This window comes from Pyrus communis, chromosome 4, assembly GCF_963583255.1.
Source record: "Pyrus communis chromosome 4, drPyrComm1.1, whole genome shotgun sequence".
Classification (NCBI taxonomy): Eukaryota; Viridiplantae; Streptophyta; class Magnoliopsida; order Rosales; family Rosaceae; genus Pyrus; species Pyrus communis.
Genome location: NC_084806.1, coordinates 28910546 through 28925867, shown reverse-complemented (window position 1 = coordinate 28925867; position 15322 = coordinate 28910546).

The following is a 15322-nucleotide window of genomic DNA, read 5'->3' as shown; positions in this document are numbered from 1 at the left end:
TTTTCTTCGATCTCTATCATGAAAAATATGCAAACAAAAAACTAAAATAATTCTAAAATATTCCAACGTGCATGTGTTTGCAATTCGAAAGACCAATATTCAAACCTAATTATTAAGCTAAGAAAACTCAACGAAATTACATCCATAAAACTGCCCCATATAAATGCATCCTTTTTCCACAACATGAAAAGCTACGTGGGGGACATGTCTACTAACTACTTCGATAAGTAGTCAAAATTTTGGCTCACGTTTTGAGTTTTATGGAAAAGTCATGAGAGATCAAAGAGATATTTTTATGACGTGAGATTTTTCAAGTTATGGAAAAGCCAATATAGGCTTAGTTGTCAGAAATGTTATTGTAATGAAATTATAGTGTGAGATGGGGAGATGGCGGACGGGAGATGTTTCAAGTAATTGACCCACACAATCAAGTCTCCTTCGACTACAATATTCTTGGAAAATACTTATATATGACATGGGGTGTACAATCAACACCTCATTTTCATTGTTTTGTGTCTATACAAAGCAACGTAAAACTTCAATAAATGAATTTTTGATAAATTAATGGACTCATTTAAATTAATTTCTTTGTTCGTACATTGTCTTCCTTTCTCCCCATACCTCCCACCACTCTCCCTTTAATCTTCTTCACCTCTAGCACCAAAAAAAAAAAAAAAATGCAATGATTATCAGACGAGCTCTAAACTTTTGATTGTATTGGGTTTTATTGACTAAGTAGTTGGACATTGAGAATAACGTGGGACCTTGATGAACAAGAACAGCGTGTACGAGCGCGAGAAGAAAAATCTATTTCACTCAAATTCAACGAATTCAGTCATAATTCTTCATCTTAATTTCCTTCTTCAATCCCTCTAGCGCTGCCACATATATGGCCAAGACCTGCTCATCAATAAACTTTTATGCTTTGCCCACCTAAAAAGAATTTCTAAATCCATCACTGGTCATGATTGCTTTTGTACCAAACTGCCATAGAATTGACCTCATTTTTCAGTTCTTCCAAGAGAATAATCGCCAAATGATAGCTTTCAATCTAATATGTGTCCGCACAACCGAGTTGGAGCTCAAAAAAGAAGCCAAATTCAATCAATATTCGTCTCATACGTTTAAAACAGAGGATGCCAAAGAAAACCAGCTTATGTATTTTTGTACGTACATGCATTCATGCACCATTCCATTCTCCTAATCAACGAGGCTAAACAACTTAAAGTCAATTGCTCACATTGATTCGGATTGGGTAGTGCCATCATTATTTTGAAAGTACTTTTATTTTGCATTGAAATGGGAATCATCATCCAATAATTAAGAAGTTTCGAGATCTAAGTGGGCAGATGTCCACCCTTATTAAAGAATTGATGGGCCCACATGTGAGACTTTATTTTAAAAGGCCAAACTATAAAATATAAATTTAAACTCCATGCAATTAATAACGAATTGCCAACTTTTAAGTTATTGGTTATTATGAAATGGAGGCACATCATTCATTTAGCTTGTATCAAGTTAAATTGTGAAGAAAATGGCGGTTGTATATAAATTACCTAGTCTCAAGAAATATTAAATGATTTTTCATTTTTATATTTTGTAAGCAAAGCATCGCTTACAGATACTAAAAGTTTGGCCATGAACAAGGTTTTGAAAATGCTCGCACACAAAGCCCAAAGGGCATCACGTAATGTTCAGGTAAGATCCAATACAATTATACAAGTAGACAAGAGGGAAACCATCAAAATTCAAAAGGAATTACAATGTTTGTAAATTTGAGCAAATACTACTTGACCAACCGAATCATGATACAACCCTCTACAGGGAAGAGCTCCTGTTGTGCAAGAATAGCACCAAATTAATTGGAAATCAACTCAAGTTAACTCACAGGAAATATACCAAATGAAATGTAAGAACAAAGTAGAAATGATAGCAAGATTTAAGGAGGTTCCTCAATTTTCAATGTAACTAGAGTACGTCTTCGGAGTAGTAGGAGCTCAACAATAATCCACTATGAACCAAATGTGAGTGTTTACAAAGTGTGTGGCAATCTCACAACCGAAAACTTCAATCCAGCTAATACCTCTCACACACCAAAGAAACAAATAGATAAGGAAATATCATGATTAATTTCCTCTCTGTACAAAATTAAAAGCTAATACAACAAATACAACTTTGATTGAGTGAGTGCTAACCAAATAATGAGCAACATCTCTTCTTATCTACCAAATGGGGTTGTTGGCAACTTCTCTATAGGCAGTGACGACTTCTTTTCTTTCTCTCTTCTGCTTTCTACTAAGGGCAGCAGCTGCTGGCATGTAAAAACACTCAGTGCCCCCATTGTGGGCTCTCACATGAATAATAAAAAATGGTTGATGGGTTCAACAATGGCCCACTATAATTCGGCCACACATTCAACAATTTCTACTTTGGTCAAATTTCCGAAAGCCCCATCCACGAAATCTTGAGAAGATTATGTCCTCATTAATTATATTTAAAAAGTTGTTTTCAATTACCAAATTAAAATTCCCTCACATTTTTTACATACCTACAATAATTAAATGTAGCTGTCCATCCAATTTCTTTAGTTTGGGTGCCATCTTGGAGAAATTTTTCCTTATACCCGTAACACAAGTGGTACATCACGTGTTATTATGTAAAAATCTTACCACTTGTATAGAGACACATGTGTACCACCCTGTGTTCTGGCACGTTGAAAAATCTCTCGTCATCTTGACTACTATTGGGAAACAACACCACAAAATAAAATTGGGAAATGTATTCAATTTGAAGTCTTTCTCTTGTTCTAAGAAGGGAAAAAAAAATAAACAAACAAACAAACAAACTTATTCTTAAGACAATGGGGAGAAAAAAGAGTGGAAAGGGAGGAGAAGGAGTGAAGGGGGATAGGGTAGGGTGGGGTGGGGTGGGGTGGGGGGTTACGCGCCTAGTGCATGTGGAGTTTTTTTAATTTATTTTTTATTATTTTGTCATTATCATTAAAATAAAGTTAATAGATGATTTTTTTTATTAAAATACAAATATTTAAAGCTCTTTTCATTAGTTTTTCTTATATTAATGTGCTGTAGAATATTTGTGATGCAGTTGTCACAATAAAAATAATAAAGTAATCATAAAATAATAATAATAATAATAATAATGACTTTGGAGAGGAATCTTATCTTCTTCCTCTTTGTGGGTTACCGGTACGGTGGACATGGCTGCCAATTTTGGAGAACTACTCCGACAAGTCTTCACGTGTCAGCATCATTCGGGTTCAGTGGGGATGACAGTCTGAGTCCCCAATTCCATTGGTGGTGGAGATGTCACAAGGAGATGCCCAGAAAGCTACAATCACACATGGCAACTGCATGAGAGATTTTAGGCGTGTTGCCGTTCTTCGAGTCTGATGATGATGGTTCGGGCTAGGCTTCGTAGATCACCCATTTCACCCAAACTGTGGAGCACTAATTGATGTTGAGCAGGACGACGGCGGCGAGAGTGTGGGAGCTGCCACAAGCCATAAATGGGTTTCCAGGATTCGATTTCTGAGTTTTTTTTTTTTATTGAAATTTGGGTTTCGTTGCGACTGTGCAGGGGTTTGGTTCTCGGTTTGTCCAAATTCACAGTGGAGTGAAGGAGGTTGTGAGGGTTTCACAGTGGTGAGATGAAAAAACGAGAAAGAACCGACATCACTTTTCGTGTTGATTCCCACGAATGCGCCAAATGTGGATGTACAAAATCGGTAAGACTTTGGAACAACGTAAATCCCACTGTAAATCAGACAAATGCACAAGAACACAAAAATATATCATTGTGTTCACCCCGAGTTTGGGCTACATTCACATTGATGTTAATACGGTTTCACTATGTAAATTGAGGGTTACAATGTACATGGAGGCTAGCTTTACCATCCTTTGCTCTCATTGCCCTTCTTAAAGTGAAGGTGAAGGATCATTTTTATAGAATAAGGGGATTCTCTCCCTTCTTACATGAATCATGGACTAAGTAGTGAGGTCTAAATATTGAGGCCCAATATATGGAAGAACACATACCTAAAGGCCTTTTTATAGAAACACCTCACAAAAACATGCATGGTTTATGTGCTTTAGTACAGTTTTCACTTTATTTTGCACGGAGAAAAGGTTTTCCACATTCCACAAACAAATGACCACCCAAGCAAAGCTAAGAATAAGATTAAATCATGACGTGGAAGCAAATTGTGTGGATGATAAGAACAAAGTCCGAAATTAACACTAATTTGGAAAAATGAAAAAAGGTTACTGGCCTAAAAATATGTAAAATATCTAACAGCGGTTGATTAGACCAAAGGTAGATATTCGTTAGATTAAAGCATAGAATGTGCTCCTTGCTTCGAATAAGTCCACTTGCGAAGTCATCGTGAGTTTTTTCGCTCGACTTGCTCCATTTCGGGTTTGAGAATTTTAGATATTGGAATGTGTAACTAAGAAAGGGCTACCCTTCCAATCCAAATTGCTGATTCATCCCTAGTGAATCTTAAATGAAAAGTTCATTAGGGACTTAGTCACCTGCATGTGGGTTGAAAGAACATTTTGACTCATTTTGTCAGACCCTATGAGTTGGACTAGAGTGTTTCCGATCGGACTCCACTTATCTAACTTGGCTATAAGCATTTCTATGCATCAGAGCTCCGTTGGAACAAAATTCATCCTAAGGATTTCCTAGTCTGGATGCCTTAATCAGACCTGCTTAACACATGGTGTTGCATAACGTACTTGACTTAGTACGTTGGTCTGGGATAGAAGTGATTGTACTCAGGGTTGGGACTCAGAGCCACCCCTCAGATGATTCCTGGGTCGTCCTTAGATCATTATCTCAAATGACATAAGAGTCTGGGTTTGAATGTTATAACCCACAACCTTCAGGTTGCATAAACTTTCTGGAAGCCAGATGGTGCACTAGACTTTAGAGTCAAGGGGCCATATCCCTGTGCTCATAGCCCGCCATTCATTACCGCACTTATTACTGTTTGAGTCTTCTAAGCTATTAACTGAACACTACAGAGTGGGCTAAAGGAGACTCCTCCGACATTTTAATTTTGATTTTTTTTTAGACTTGCGTTTTTGTGAAGTTTCAAAGTTATGTGTGGTTTGGTGGGCTTTTAGGGTATTCCCACTATCGCAAAAAAGAAAAAAGAAGTAACAAACCTCAACTTTTTGAAGATACTTTCCTACTACATCCAATGGACGACACACCTTGGTCAACTAGACATTTGCACATGGCATAGCAATCCCTACACTTGTGGCCGAGTATCTCCTTATAATACCCCTCATTCTACACATCTTAAGTAAGCTGAAACTTTACAATCAAGCCCTAAACTTTCTCCCTTTTCAGAGAAAGTGATTTTATGCATCGAAGATCCATTGCTCCCCCTCTCCCTCACCCACTGCCGGGCCCGCTGTGCCCGTCCGCTTGGCCGCGTGGCTTTGGTCTTTAATCAAAGGTGTTTAATTATTTTGTAGGTACAATTTTGTTAAAACCAAAGATGACTATTTTTTATACCATAAATATGTGCACATCAGCTGCTAGTAGGATAAACAAGGTCATTCATGAGATTTTTGGAGCCCTAAGCAACAACAAAAAATGAACCGACACGTAGAAGCTCTGGGAATGTGTTCTTAGATGCTTCTCAATTGACGTTGAGGTATTTTTATATCACTACATGTTAGAGTGATTACCCTAATTAGTTGTATCAAAACTTAAATAATAAATTTGCAAAAAAACACTTAAAGAAACACTTATATAAATAAATGATAGTTGTAGAAATACTGATACCAGTAACATATGGAGTTGGAGTACTAGGTGCCTATCACTCCCACTACATATGGGCTTTAGGTGGAGGCAATCTTTAGCATTAAATTACTAGGTTTTGCTTATTTTTCTTGTAAAAATGCTTAACAAATGTCGGACTCTATGCAAGTGCTTAGTTTTCTGCCGACAATGCAAATTAACACGAACCACTAAAACGTTTTTACTACACCGCCAGATGAAATGCTTAAGTTTTTGTGGTACCTACAACCGCCAAATAGATGTCCATAGTTTGTCCTCATTGTGGTGATGCTGAGGAAACGGAAGAACATCTATTTTTTCATTATCAATATGCAAGGGTGTTTTGGTTTGGGAGTCTTATACAATTGGATTCTTCTCCGATAGCCGGAGACAATTTCATTGAAATATAGAAATGGATAGCCAATAAATATGAAGAAGAGCAAGATCAGGACAAATTAATGCGGTGGGTAGTGCGTGGATTATGGAGGCTCTGGAAGTGTAGGAATAGCCTAGTCTTTGAAAACAAAACTGTGGATCCTATTGATGCTGTTAGGATGCTTCAACAACAATGGCAGGAGTTGGAAGATATACCGAAGATTGATGGCACACGGACGGTTGAGGTGCCGCGGTGTGAAAGGGTGGAAATGGAATTGCCTTCTACTTGGGTATGTCCTCCTTTTCGCACGATTAAGTTTAATTGTGATGGTGCTTGGATAAAAAAAGGGGGACTGGGAGGATTTTTAGAGCGGCTGGTGGTGTAGGAAATATTGCATGTGAATCTAGTTTGATGGCGGAGGCAGAGGCATTACGTGCAGCCTTAATTAGTGCTGTGGAGAGAGGCCTTGATGTCATCCAGGTGGAAACGGATTCAAAGGTTCTTGAGGATATGCTCCAAGGCAAAAATCAACTGTATGCTGTTATTGAAGGTCTTCTTTATGATATCAAATGTTTGCAAATGTAATTGAGGTCTCCCCGGAATCGTAATAGGACAGCACATCTTGTAGCTTTGTTTGTATCTCGTATTGGGGGCTCCCATATCTAAGACTGTCTTGACCCAGAATGACTGTTTAACACTTCGACATCGGATGTTAATGTTTATATTCGAATATAATAATATCTACCTTCCGACTAACCAAAAAAAAAAATATTTATGTAAATAGTAGCTGACTGTTGTCTCCTTGACATATTATGTGGGATAACGAGTAAGACTTCCATAAAAATATTTTAGAGCGGGCATCATTACTGATAATGTGTTTGTGGTTAGGAAGAAAAATCTCCTTTGGTTTCAAGATCAGATTCTGGATAGAGAAGCTTTATCGATTTGCATAAACATATTAGTATACTCACTTACAGTGTAAAACAGTAAAAACGCATATAACCTTAGAAACTCTAGTGTGATGTTTTAAGTCCTTCTATATCATTTCTAATTTCTGAATGTTAGCAGCAGTAGTTATATATGCATGCATGCATGCATACATACATACATACATACATACATATATATATATATATATATATATGGAAATTAATTATGAGGCCAACACCACTTCGACCCTTAATGATCAAAATTGTTTATTTTTTAAGTTGTACCTTATAGACCATCCTTACAAAATATTAGCCAAATCGAAAATATTTGAGGCATCTAATTGAGTTCAAAAAAATTGACACACACTTTATTCTTTAAAAAACATTGAAATTTCATTGTGATAATTAAATTGGTAAATGATTTCGGATTGAATTGAATTTTTGCAAGGATGATCTATGAATCCAGACTTACAAAATAAATGGTTCAGGTCATTAAAGTTCGATGTGAAGTAAGTCTCTATTTGGGCCCAAAATAATATTATTGGGCCGAGTATGGGTTATGTTTGGCCCAAAGCTTTTCCAAATATACTATGGGCTGCCTAGTGATCCTTGACCATTCAGCAAAGATGGTTTAGTCTTGTCGCAAGAAGGAATAGTTCGGATGAGCAAAGAGGTCAAAGAAGTCCTGATATAAGGAGTCCTAGTGTAATTTGGATTCTCAACCAGCAATGAATATGGCCTAAAAAAGGGTTGAGTTCAAAATCCTAATAGGAGTAGGATTGTTTGAAGTGGAGTTAGAAAAGAACAAGAAGTCCTAATCCAGATAGGATCTTGACTCGATCTCAAGGAGGATTTGGTGTTATAAATACAAGACATCATGCAACAATCAGGGACCCCCCAATTCAACACATAATTGCCCTGCGTAACGCTCTCAAACAACTTGAGATTTTTCATTTTCCTTTTCCGCCAACACATCTTTAGTTTGGATAAACAGCACTGTCGCCGTAAAATCAGCCGACCACAAGGCACCTTCAGTTTGGATAAACAGCACTACGTCGAGGCCAATTGGTTACCTATCCAAGTCTCGATCAAGAAGGGTTTCCGAATCCTTATTGGCGGAGGTCATCTTATTAGCCTTCTCGGCGAAGTAAGGTGTTATGAGTTACGACATTTGGTGCATTGAACGCCTTGTGATTTTATGATTAGATACTCACAAGTGAGTTTCAGAGTTTGGCATTCTGACGGCCGAACCATATTTACCATCAAGATATACATCACCTTTGAATATTTGTGTCCATATAGTCTGGTGTCGATTCGACGTGCTTATACTCTCACGAATATAATCACTGTGACCGAATCCGGCGCCGATGATTTGTGAACTTCGCAGAACCAGCAGCCTTGTCTTCAGGCTCGAGAATCCAAAGGCTGAGAATTTTTCCTTCCTCGACCGCAATCGCAAGATAAAAAAATCAGCAATGCGCTCAATGCAACATTAACAAATTTTATTCCTCGGCTGACGAGTTGGCACGCCTTGCATTCAACAAAATGACATAGTTAGTTTATTAGTTACTCGGCCTACGCGCCGCGTAGGTTTTGTAATTTTTAGGGTCAACATTTTGGCACGCCCGGTGGGACCTTGTGCTAGACCTTCAGAGTTCATGACCATTGAGACACGGTCCGTAAAGAAGAAAACAATCATGGGAAAATCAACAATCGACTTACCAGTACAAAGCCCTGGACAAGATTTGTCTCAGGTACAAAATCCTCTCATTGTTGTGCCACCCGAGGCTAAAAGTGTGACACGCCAAGAGAAGGAAATTTGTCTCGGTGGACAGCCTCGCAACCCAGAAATTCCTAACCAAACGACATGCATTTTCGTCAAAGGGATAGTAGAAGATTGCGACAAAAATGGTGGGGAAGGTTCTGATCCGCCAACTAGGTCATTTCTTCGAAGACGACTTGATGAATAATCTTGGCAGGTCGAGCAGTCGATTGGCCAGAAAATGAATGATTTGCTTGATGCAATACTGATGCGAGAATTATACGCGCATAAATTAAACCCTCTTTTCGTCAAATTGTAGTATATGTATAAGTAGGGATCGTTCTGGACCGGGGATTAGGAGGGATTGTTAATCACTTGGATTTGACTCAAAAAACGTAAAAACACAAAATAAATGTATTTCTAACTAAATTGACATTAAAGTAAAGGGGGATTTAAGTTTATACGAAAATTGAAATAACGAAACAAGTTAAATAAACTAGACAGAATGTAAATATGAAATTGATGGAATGGCATGAAGAAAAACTAGTTAGAGGGTTCCTTATCCACACATGAACATAAGCATATAATTTGACTCCCAGTTATGACTTCAACAAACGATGAATGACAATGCTCCAAGTTAATTAGGTCCACTTAAATTAACCTTCAGATTTCCCTAGATTCATTGGATTGAATGGGATACGCATTACAACCAAATTATTCCTAATCAAAGTCTCTCACATGGAATACGCATGATAGAGACATTCAACAAAGATCATTAAGTTCAACGGAAATCATAAACATTGACTAGGCATTCATAACTATGGAATACGCATGTTAATCCAGCCTAGGGTTTACTAAACACAATCGTGACTAGCGATTTTTACCACTCATGAATATAAGTTCATAACGATTAGGTGAAACTCCCTTATATCCTAGCATCAAGTCTTAGGCATGCAAATTAAGTGTCGACCCTCAACCCACATACATAAACAAGTTCTTAATCAAAACAGAAAAGTAACCCACATCTAAAGTTCATGAATTCATAACTGGAGTAAATCAAATCATAACCAACATATGTCCATGGCTTCAAAATCGCCTCTAACTAAAAAGAAATTAGTTTCACATGTTTAACATAATTGAATAACAAGTTAAATTAAACATGAAAACAGAAACAAGAAAAGAAAGAACAAATGGATGGAATTGAATGGATGGAAAGTTAACTACGGGGTTCATCTCCACATATGTTATACTTGCATAATAAAACGATTTCCAATTGCATTTCAACAAATCATTAATTCTCAATGCCCCAGGTCAATTAGGTCCGCTTAAATTAACCGTCAAGTTTTCCTTAAGTTAATGAATTGGATGGGTTAGCGCAACGCAATTCACAACATTCTCCAAAAGTCCTTTACGTGAAAAGCACAATAAAGATACAATCAAAGATCATTAAGCATCATGAAAACTTTAAGTGTTGACGAGGCATTCGTTACTATGGAATACGCATGAAACTTATGCCAAGAATTTATTTAACGCGATTGTTTATAAGCAACCTCCACTACTTGTGAATATAAGTTCGTAACTATTAGGTGAAACTCACTTATATTCTAGCGTCATATTGATGCATGAAAATTAAGCGCGCATTCTTAATAAACATTCATAAATAAGTTATCAATCAAACGGTTAAACAAATTGAACCACAACTTATGAAACGCAATTAGAATTAATCAAATCAAAATGCAAGCATAAACATATATTTCGAATCACCCCCTAGCTAAAGGGGGTTTAGTTTATTATAACTTTGAAATCAAAGAAATACCTAAACATTCCAACAACTCAAACTTGAATTGTATGAACGTTTAGGCACTCTTCTCTTCCATTCCTCATACGTACAAACAAAGAGAATTGAATTTAAACATTGAAATCAAAGAAACACCTAAACATTCCAACAACTCAAACTTGAATTGTATGAACGTTTAGGCACTCTTCTCTTCCTCGTTGTTGTAGCACAAGGTCTAAGGATAGTTTGATGGTGTGAATAGTTTGGGGAGTGGTGTTTGGATTAATAGGGAAATGGAAAAATGGTGTTTGGATTACTAGGGAACTCACGGCAAAGAGAAGGAATGGAAGTGTTTGTGGTGTGTTGTGTATGAAAATGAGATGTCCATGAATGAATGAATGCAAGGGTATTTATAGGAGTAGTGGAGGGAACATATGGCTATGTCATTTGTAGGTGAAGTAGGTGGATGTTGTAGGTGAAGTAGGTGGATGATATGTTAAGTGATAAGTGATAAGTGATATGATATGTGGTTATGATATGATAAGTGGTTAAGTGGTGATGATAAGTGATAAGTGATTAAGTGATATGATATGTGGTGATGATAAGTGATAAGTGCATGTGGGTTAACTAATGAAGGAAATGCATGTGCAATGACAATGTGTTAGAATGGATGTGTGTTATGCATGGCATGATTGGGATTAGGAAAGGTTTAAATGTCCTAAAACTAAAGAGAACAAGGTTCCAACACTTTGGCTCCAATTAGGTCTTCAATTTCGTCCAACACTTTGGCTTCAAGCATAAGCTATCCGTCCTTAGCCCAAAAGTGCTCCAAAAGTCTCCAAAATGCATCTTTTTGCTCCTTTAGCCCTTTGGACCTACAAACACACGAAAATAGCTTAAAGTACTAAAATAACTAAAGAAACATAACGTAAATGTACGAGAACAAGCCATTTAAGTCGCATAAATATGCTCCTATCAAATACCCCCACACTTAGCTTTTGCTAGTCCTCGAGCAAAACAGAAAAACAAAACAAAAAGAACAAAACACAACCTACACCTTCCAACAATCGTATCAGGGACTTCCAATGCACATGACAAGTTAAAAATCATTATTCTCACAGATTTGAGCCATCTTTACACTTAAGTACATTTTTAATCATAGTCACCACATACTAGTTCACAATTAAGCAATTAAAACACATTTCAAATGTAGTAACATGCCTTTAGAGAATTCCCTCAATTTCTTACTAGATGTACTCTTGTTTTTCACACAGATTTTCTGACTACACACCCTACACTAGGTATATGTGAGAAGATTGATGTAAACATGTAGACGAACACTCACATATGTTATAATAAGGAAAGCATTTTCTGGAGTTAATAAGCATGTTTAGATATGATCTCATGAATGGAATGCTACTACTTAGACGCGAGAACCAGTGACACCATAAGCTCATACCAAGTTCAAACTCCACAATTGAAATACATAACACTCAATATAGAAGTCAAAGGGTAGTAACGGGGCTAGGGTATTGGCTAACAATGAAAGGTGAAGGATAAACAAACATTCTTAAAGCAATAGTGAGCAAAGTATTGAATTAGGCACTTAGAATTCCCTTAAGAACGCAGAAGTCAACTTTGAACACCCAAGGGAAAATCACACAAAACTTAGGGCCATATTCAACTTTTTGGACCCTTTCTTCAACCATCAACGCTCGTGAGTTCATTCTTACTTATTTTCACTCCTTTTTTTTTTTTTTTTTTTTCTTTTCTTCTTTTTCTTTTAAATCTCAAAACATACATATAAACGTAAGAACAAACTTTTACTCCCCCACACTCATTTTCTTGCATAATGTAACTCAAAAGGAATTCATTTAAGTCATGCTCACTAAACTTTAAGAACAAGGGTATAGGAAAGTCCTACTCTAAGCTAGGTAAGGGGTGATGTGGGTAAACAAGGAATAAAGGCAAAACGAGGCTCAACGGGGTTAAAACTTACAACATATACGAAGTATGGGAAGTAAGGCTATTTGGCTATGGTGGTGGTCACTACACAACTTCTTCTTGAATATGTGTTATGCAAATCAATAACATGCTTTGAATGAAATGGGCATGAGTTCTAACATTTGGAACTATATGATGAAACGCCTTCTAAGTAGTAACCAAGCAAAGAATAATGAGATCATGCAACGACTTTAGAAAACAAGAAATCACAGATTATACTCTCCAAAGAACGTTATAGGCTTAAGTCTCTCAGGGTTGTAGCGTTTGTTTGAGTTCCTTCCTTCAAGCATGTTACAAAAACGAATTTTTTTCTCTTTTATGATTGCATGTGAAGTCATACATTATAACCATAACCAAGCATATACCAAGAGTAAATCAAACTTTTCTCTATGTTTATAACTCTTTCTAACCGTCATGCAATTATAAACCAAATCCTTATCATTGTGTTGGAAGGTACCCTAAGACACAAACACACAAAAACGACTCTTAAAACAACTCTTTTTGGGTTTTTCAAAACAATTTTTCAAATTTTTATGGGATTTTTGAATTATAAAACAAAACACACTAAAACACTCTAAAACAACTTAAAAACACCTTAAAACAGCAAGGAACAACATTTGAAGTTATGGGTGATAAAATCCCACGAATTTGCATTAAATATACTTAGTTACCCCCCCCCCCCCCCCCCATACTTAAATCAAACATTGTCTTCAATGTTTTAAGCATATGGTTCACACAAAACATAAGTAAACACACAAAAAGCAACTAAACATACTAAACATGGCAGAATGTAATTAACAAAGAGAAGAGTTTAGGGACGCAAATCTGGTTATGGAGTGTAAATTCCCTCTTCTCCTTGGTGATTGTATTGAGGCATGATCTTGGTGATTCCACAGGCTTACTCTTGAACTGGTTTCCGCCCATCATTGATTTTCCTTTGTGCTACTCTTGAACTGGGCAGCAGGATTCCCTTTAGTGTCTCCCCCGAAGGTCTGAGCTTTCTCCTGCTATCTGTTTCTTTGTTCAATCTTTGCAGGAGTGGTCCCTTCTCTGGAAGTGTATCAACCGTTGAAGATGACTACTCGAGAGCAACGCTAGGTAAGCAATCAGGAATAGATTCCAGGCAGTTGGCTCCAGATCGGTAGACTGACTCCAAGTGCCGGCTGATTGCTTCTTTTACTTTGCCATGCAAGTAAGAACAAGAACAAAGAAAAAGACAGGGAAAGAGCATGATATGAGATATTTTTGCTTTTGACCTTGATGATATGAGATACCTTTGCTTTGAAGAAGCGATGAATGAATCAGCACATGCTTCAATCCGCCGTTTTCTCCTGGGTCATATGTACTCCAGGCATCTGGTATCATCTTTGGGGAAGAAGAAAGAATTGAGTATTTCGAAAGGCTTTGCTGGGAGTGCGCCCTCAGAGGTGAGGGAGAGTTGGGCATTTTCTTCAGGTTTGCCCTGCCATAAAAGACGAAGGTCGACATATATAGAGATAATATCAAGTGGTGGTACTTTTTACCCTTGTCGACAAACGTTTTGATCCCGCAAATCCGGCTTTTTGAAATAATGGCGCCTCTTCGATCTTTGAATACGCCTCTTCGATTTCTGAGCAGGCGCCCCTTCGATTTCTGAACGACGCCCCTTCGTTTTCTGAACGACACGTGGTAGTGCAGATGCGGCTCCTTTTGACAAAGCTGCACACGTCTTCTGAAAAGCAGAGAAAGCGTCGCCGAACTTTGCGCTTGTCGGCTAAAGATGTGTAGTTGCGATGATGGCCTCCACATGTTTTCAGCTTTGTCAGAAATCTTTTGACAAAGTTGAACGCGTCTTCTGAAAAGCCGAGAACGTGTCGCCTAAATTACGCCGGAAATTCCGGCTTCTTGAATCGGTGGACGCGTCGCCTTGGCTTTTATAGAGGTATCGATCACCACAACAAACACACTCTGAAGAATTCCCATTCTTGAAAATCGACTCCGGCCCTTTGAGAATTAACTCCATCCGCCCCTCTCTTTGAACACTTTTGAAAAATGGCAAACCCATCGAACCTTAGCTTGGAATTGAGCCTTAGCAGTGATACGGGCGCGCCGCGTCAAGGTAACGTATGGCGCCCTTCTTTCTTATCTTCTAACGGTCCTCTCACAGGTGAAGACTCCGTGATGCAGGACGCCACAACAGCTACAATAGTAGCTAGGAACCTCCTCACTCCAAAAGATAGTAGGCTGCTGTCAGGACGGTCCGATGAGTTGGCCGTTCAAGAGTCCCTCGCACTTAGTGTTCAGTGTGCGAGTTCTGTGTCCAACATGGGCCAACGCCTGCTTGCCCGCTCCCGTCAGGTGGAATCATTGATGGCAGAGGTGGAAAGTCTTAAGCAGGAGATCAAACTGCTTAAGCATGAGAATAGAAGTTTGCACGTGCTTGCCAACAACTATTCGACGGGCATGAAGAGGAAGCTTGATGAACTGCAAGAGTCTGAAGGTCGGATTCAAAGTGACCGTCAAAGGTTTTCGTCTTTCCTCCAGAGGCACCTTTTTCCTGGATCATCCAGCGTTTGGCCAAGTATTGAGACCTCGAATGCTCTATCTTCGATGCCTCCAGCTCCGATGCCTTCCGCTCCTATGTCTTTAGCCCCGATGCCTTCCGTCCCGATGTCTTCCGTCCC